Genomic DNA, 6,715 nt, shown 5'->3' with positions numbered 1-6,715 from the left:
ATAGACACTGCCTGCACTAGCTTCAGTGTTGGAGTCATTTCAAGATGTAGGTTGGCATACACATTTGGCATAAATCTAATCTCAAAGTGGAAAAGCTGCAGATGGCAGCAGTAGGTCTTAAAAAGTTGCCATCTTCTAGCTAGAGAAGACCAAGGAAAATCTTTTGGTTAGAGTTCGGTGCCAGCTCAGAGGTTTTTTTCAGTATCCCTAGGATCCAGGAAAACTAGTATGATGTTCAAATACATATTCTGCAAGAGGCTGCATTTTCAAGGCTGTCTCAAAAGCATGTTATGAGGTACAAACTAAATGAAGCACAGGTTGGACTCTGATTTGGAGTCTGAACACATCTGCTCCTTCTCCCAGCCTTATTTCCACTATTCCCAATCTTGTCTGAGCTGAATCTCCACCATTTTACTGCCTGCCATGCACTTGGCTCAGACACTCACTAAAAATCACATGAAACAGGAAGAAAGAGCTAGGTGTCAGAGTTTATGCCACTCACACTAATTGATCTGTGTATGACACTGAATAAAAGCGGATGGAAAGTCCAGATTACTATCTTACAGGTCAGTGTATCTCAAGTTCAACAAATTAACATGGCTACACTAATTTCATCTTTAGGCATAGCACAACTGACTAATACAAAAATCAACCTTTAATCTAAGGATTACAGTTTAATCTAAGAATGCATAGCAAAATCTAGACAACTGAAAATGTATCAGTGTTTGTAAACTTCTGGAAATAATCCAATTCTGTGAATATCCCACAGTCACAAAACTGATATCAAACTGCCAAGATGCCAAACACCAAAGTCTAGGAAAAGTGGACTTTTTAATACTATTTTCAACTCTTTGCTCTCATATATTTTAGTGATGAAAAGCATTTCAGCTCTCGTTTCTCTAATCATCATCCAACCTCCTGCAATAAACAAATTAACTAGCCTCACTTTCAGAGCACTATTCACAACCAGGAAAGTAAAAAACACGACTGCTTAATATATACTGGTAGTGCACCAGAGCAGGCAAAGACATAAAATTAGATTTCAAACTTTGCCAAGGACAGAGGGAGCTCACAGCCACTGTTCAAAATGAGAAATATTTAATTATGTAGAAACTAATTAATATTAGAATTACAGCCTTCTCCTTACCTGGATCTTAATCCACACTTTGTCCACCTCTTACTCTGAAGCACTTCTTCAAACAAACACGTACAGGCTCTACTTAAAATTTCATGTTCCAAGCAGATCTTTATACAGTGACCTTATTCTGATTATTACTCCATAGTTTTACTAGTTCCATTTGTTCCTGAGCAGAAGTCACTTAAAATTCCCAGGCAGCTTCACAAACTTCATACGTGACTGACAGTGAACTCCCACATTTCTCAAGCTTTCTCAGATAGATCATGCCGCGGGACCCACAGGGTTGGGGTGCATCTGCCAGTATTTAATCTCATAATATGACAAATCCTAACATACAACTCTGTCTCAAGTTTTAACGGAGACAAGCTTTCCAAAACTCAGTTGCAGGTACACACTCCACATCGAGAAGAACAGATGCCAAGGGCAATGAGACCCTTGCGTGCAACACAAGTGAGCACGCACCAGTGGACAGGAAGTCCCAAGACAGCTAGATAGATGAATAGTTGCAAAAGGAAGTAGTAGGGGTGGTTTAGTAAACAGACCAATTCCCTGAAGTTTTTATCTGTGCCAAATAGCCAAAAAAAACTTTTAATGTGTGCCCGAAGTTTGGCACATCAATTCATATCTAGGTGCCTAAGTTAGCAGCCTAGTTTCCCAAGAGTGCCATCAACCCAGCCATTCTCCTAGACTTCAGGACACTTATTTGAGATCACCAGTCCTCAGTGTAGACAATGAAACAGCCACAGCTCTACACACTGGCTTTTGGGCATCTATAATTTAAAGGTACCTAATACTCTCCAATATAAAATCCTGCTTTCCGTTACTGCTTGTTTTGCCAGACTCTGGCAAAACCTGGACTGAAACTTTCTACAGCAGAAGTCTGCCTAAGGCTTCTCTTCCTCCCCTTCTTGTCTTCTAAGTTTCAATTAAAATTGTTCAGGTATTTCTTAGAACAAAGAGCTAGGACAAAAATAGGGTGTCTTGTCCATTGTTTAAAAAAAGTCAGTTCTCACAGAGAAATTCTATTGTTTCCTTGCTTTTTAGTGGGATTGGAAAGGTCATATGGAAAACAAAGCAAAAATAAGTCACCCTCATGCCAGGAGTATGAATTTTTATATCCTTGTGAAAAGCTGCTTGAATTTGCAATGTTAAGAGCCTCCTAAAGATTCTGGTTCATATACATCAGTAGATACTTCAGAGCTTAACATTTTATATTTTCCCAAGATTCAGCTGCCACTTAAGTGTTCTAACCCTTTCCCTGTTCTTCTTCCTCCTGTCTGCCTGGGCTGCCCTGTAGCCATGCCTACGGCCTGAAAGCAAACCGTTGGTGTTTCTCACCTATCTGCACCTAGACACTCTTGAAGCTCTTAGAGGAAGGCCTTCAAAGTTCTGCTGTGCCCCTCAGCTCAAGGTTTCAGGAAAAGAAAAAATGAAAGACACAGAAGAGGTGTGGGACGTGAAAGTAAGGTAGCAAATCGGCACCGAAGAGACAGTTCAGTGAGCTAAGGCCAAAGTTAGTAGTAAAAGAAGAGCAGAAAAGGACCAAGTAGGAGAAAACAGAAGGAAGCAAACAGTATCAGCCAAACTTAGGAATCCCAAGTCTCCACATATTTGCAAGAGGAAAAACCCCATCAGCAAGTGGATATCACATTCCCTGCTATATAATTACCAGCAGCACAAACACCATTCTGGTCTATGGTTAAGAGGCTCAAGGCTGCAGTTGATCTAAGCTTAAAGTCCATGTGATTCTCCATTTTAGACTTTATTTTATCCCTTTTTTCTTTTTTTCTCTCCTTATTCTTTAATTGAAGAATTACATTAAAGATATCCATGATGAAAAGCCAAGCATACTGGTATTCTATACCAGTCTTATTGCATTTACACACAACCTCAATTCACTTCCTTTATTAATACAAATCATGATACTGCTTTTAATTACACAGCCACCTGCCTTATTCACTGCATGAGAGAAACTTACCTTAGGAAAAAATCTGAACTATGTAGTAGAAGAGGCTAATATCTACAGGATCCCCACTTCTCCTGGGGCAGGAGATGTAAATTAATGAAGGCAAAGTACCACAGAAAGAAAAGCAAGGACAGTCTTGTGGTCCATGTATTCGACTTTTATACTTGGAAAAAGAGAGTTGCCTCTCTTTTACCACTTCTCATAGTTACTAACCGTGGGCTCTTTTTAATTGACTTCCTAACACAAGGCATGTGGGCTCAAGTCAACAAAGGTACCAAATTCCCCCACCTAGAATGAATGGGAACTGTGCTTTCAACAAATAAAGAACCATGAGATGCACCAAATGTTTAAAGAAGAATTGTGCAACTTAAATATTCACTCCGGATAGGTCCCTTTGAAAGTTGCACAGTCAATGTTTTAGCTTTCTTCCTCTCTCTGAGATAGGGCAGTTCCCTTCTTTCTCACATGGATTTTGAAAGGATGAATTTGTTTCTCTTTGCAAATGACTTACATATTCTGGTAAGCACACAACTGGGGGGAAAAACATGTTTTTGTACTAATCGTATGGCTTAAAGGAAATATCTTGAATATGGCCTACAACTGAACAATTAATAAGGAGAACAAGAAAAACATAGGGATGTTACCTGGTAACTGAATGAGTCAGAGTTCAACAGCTAAACTGAAGGTGTGAGGTTTTCACTTCAGGACTATGTTACTGTACCTCACTACAAGGGCATAGATTAATCTTGTAGAAGTCTCTTTTGGTCCTAGCCATCATCCTGATATTTTTGAGTTCTTGACTTTGCTACTCTTCACATTCTTCTACTGCAGAATCTTGTTGTTGACTTTCATGAAGTATCCAAGTCCATGGGAGGAATTGTGCATCACAGATAAAATCTCTTTCAAAGCAGTTGTCATAAAGCACCCTATACAATAAGCTGAAAGTTAGCTGAAGCTGTTTCTTTACTGAGTACCAGCTGCCCATAAAAATCATAGTTTTCCAAAATGAATCAATAAATACAGCTAATTATTAATAAGGAGCCTAAAGCTACACCACTTTCTAAGGCTCTGATCTTATCATAACTCATATGCTACACAGGGTCAGGCTTGGATCAACACATAACTGTGAATCCCCTGGGAAAAGCTTGGGAGCTCCAGGCTACAGTAGTGGTGATTCAGTAGGTGGCATTATTTCCCTAAAGATAGTGCCAAGACAGTCCCCTAATACAGTAGCTCATAAAAGCAAATTCCAAGTATAACCCTGAACTTTGCCCCCCCCCCAATTCCCTTACAATGTAGTTACCCCATAGTATCTCCTTTTTCCAGGTGGCACAAATGGAGCTATAAGTGTCAGTGGCCTTACCAAGTTCTAAAGAGATGCTGTGTTAAATCTTCCACAGAGGCTCCTAAAGTGGAGCACACCAAGCACCAGCAGAGTCCTCAAACCTTCATCTCTACCCCTCAGAGACCTACCTTTTGCTAGTGCTCACATCCCAGCTGGTGACCTCATACCTACCAGTCCTGAACCCCTGGCAAAATTCTGCAGCTGGCCCTTCTTATCTAACTTTTCTCAGCTGTGAATCCTTGAAGTGCAGACACCTGTTGTGGTCCTGCACATAAGGTAGTCTGAATTTACTGAAGGATAGGGATTAGTTGCTTGCTTGCTTGCATCACAGTTGAGGACTCCACTTGGTGGTAGGGTTCAGGAGGACTCCTTTGGGGTTCTTGTTTTTCCTTCTGCAATTAGCACTACAGCTTCACATTCTGTTCCCAGATTTGCAGGAGATGGTATGTGCTACTGAAGCTGTTAAATATAGCATAGATGTTATCAGTTTAGAAGGTAAATCCTTTTACTTCCAGGTTAGTTCTCACTGTTATTTGATATGATACTATAACAGGAGTGAGAGAGAAAGAGGCAAGGAAAAACAAGGTAGAAGTTCTTAATATTTGCTAGGAAGGAGGTTGCCGAAGGCAACATGTAGTTAGAGGCAAAATGGATATTTAAGGTATGTAGTCAGTTACCTCAGATTTAAAGGAAATGTAAGCTGGAAAAGGTCTTCTGTGATGGTAAGTCAAAACTTGGAAAATAAGGGACAAACTGGACCCAGACCCCATATAGACTGTACAGACAATGGACAGACCCCTACTTTCTCAACTGACCTTTGAAAACAGATTAATTCCTAAACCTCAGCAGTACTTTAACAAACTTTATCCTGCGTTTTTTCTGTAAGGACAATGAACCACATTGCATTTTAAGTTTGCTACTACACTCTGATTTTTTCTCCTCTGCACACACATACACTGTGTGTCCTGTTTAGGACTTGCCAGGGTGTGGTTTGAACATAAGTGATCCACTTTATATTTATGGATGGCCTTTTGTTTTGTTTTTCAAAGAGTAGGTGCACAGAATGCAGAGCATGACAAAGGATATAGGAAATTGTAAAAGAGAAACTTGATCCTCGCCTGTAGACTGGCAGGGCTGTGTAGGTGTGGCTCTCATACTATTACACTGATCACTTTGTTGAGATTGAGACTGTAGTTTGTGGAGTTTAGTCTTAAAAAGAACAAGTTGCCTCTATTTTGATATCCACAAAGGGACAGCGGAGGGAGTGGCAGGAAGCTGCAATATGCCTGAAAAAGCCATTTAGAAAATTGGCAACATTTAAAATTTTTTCCTGTGAAAATCTTCTCCATCGCTACTTCAGTCTTTGAACCGCATTCTCACCCACTCTGTTAATTCTCCTTCTTTAGAGTCAGTTTATTCAGTTCATTATGAACGACTTTCAGCTGTTCTGTAAATTGTTATTGTCCAGGCTCCACTGCAATGAGGGGTCACTTGCAGTTTCCATTATAAACCCAGGTTTTCAGGTGTTTATTATAGCTTGGCAGTTTTCAAATCTAGGTTAAAAATTGGTGCACTTTTTTTTTTTTTTTAAGACCAGATGGGCTTTTTACCCTTTCTCTTCTTCCTTCTCCCACCTAAACTTTAACCTTGTAGAAGCTGAGTAAAATCTCTATCAGCTGCAATTTTTAAAAATGTTTATTGGCAAAGAAATTAATTTCTCTAACACTACTATCATTTTATGAGAAACATTTGGAGATGTGCTCTTAAAGAGCTGTCAAAATTGGAGCTTTTTTCAGTTCCTTGTTGTCTGTGGGAGTCTCTTCATTTTGTCGAGTTTCTACAACGCCCTGATCCAACATGTAGCTCAGTCCAGTGTCCAAAGTGATTTTGGTGGGGCTCCACATGAGCTGTTCTCTTGATACGAGTTTTAAAATGCTTATATTTGCTGAATATCCTGCGAAGAGGTAGTGTTAAAATTAGTGTTTATTGCTTAAAAACAAAACCAAGGCATCTCAGCGGAAGAATATGCATTTATTCACAAAGTTCTGATTAGAACATATGTGATAATTAATTTTTTTTAAAAAAAAAAAAAAAAAACAACCTAACATGCTTCTCATACTTGAAGGTGCCCGCTTACTTTAGCTTTGGACATTGAACACCAGAGTTCATTTCCAGCAGGTTTTTTCCCTCTTCATTAGAAAAATACTTGAAACTGCTAATGGAACATCAATGAAAAAGTTACAAAGTTTGTATTAATCTTTATTAG

The sequence above is a fragment of the Dromaius novaehollandiae genome, chromosome 1, assembly GCF_036370855.1.
Source record: "Dromaius novaehollandiae isolate bDroNov1 chromosome 1, bDroNov1.hap1, whole genome shotgun sequence".
Taxonomy (NCBI): domain Eukaryota; kingdom Metazoa; phylum Chordata; class Aves; order Casuariiformes; family Dromaiidae; genus Dromaius; species Dromaius novaehollandiae.
This window is presented reverse-complemented; position numbering follows the sequence as displayed.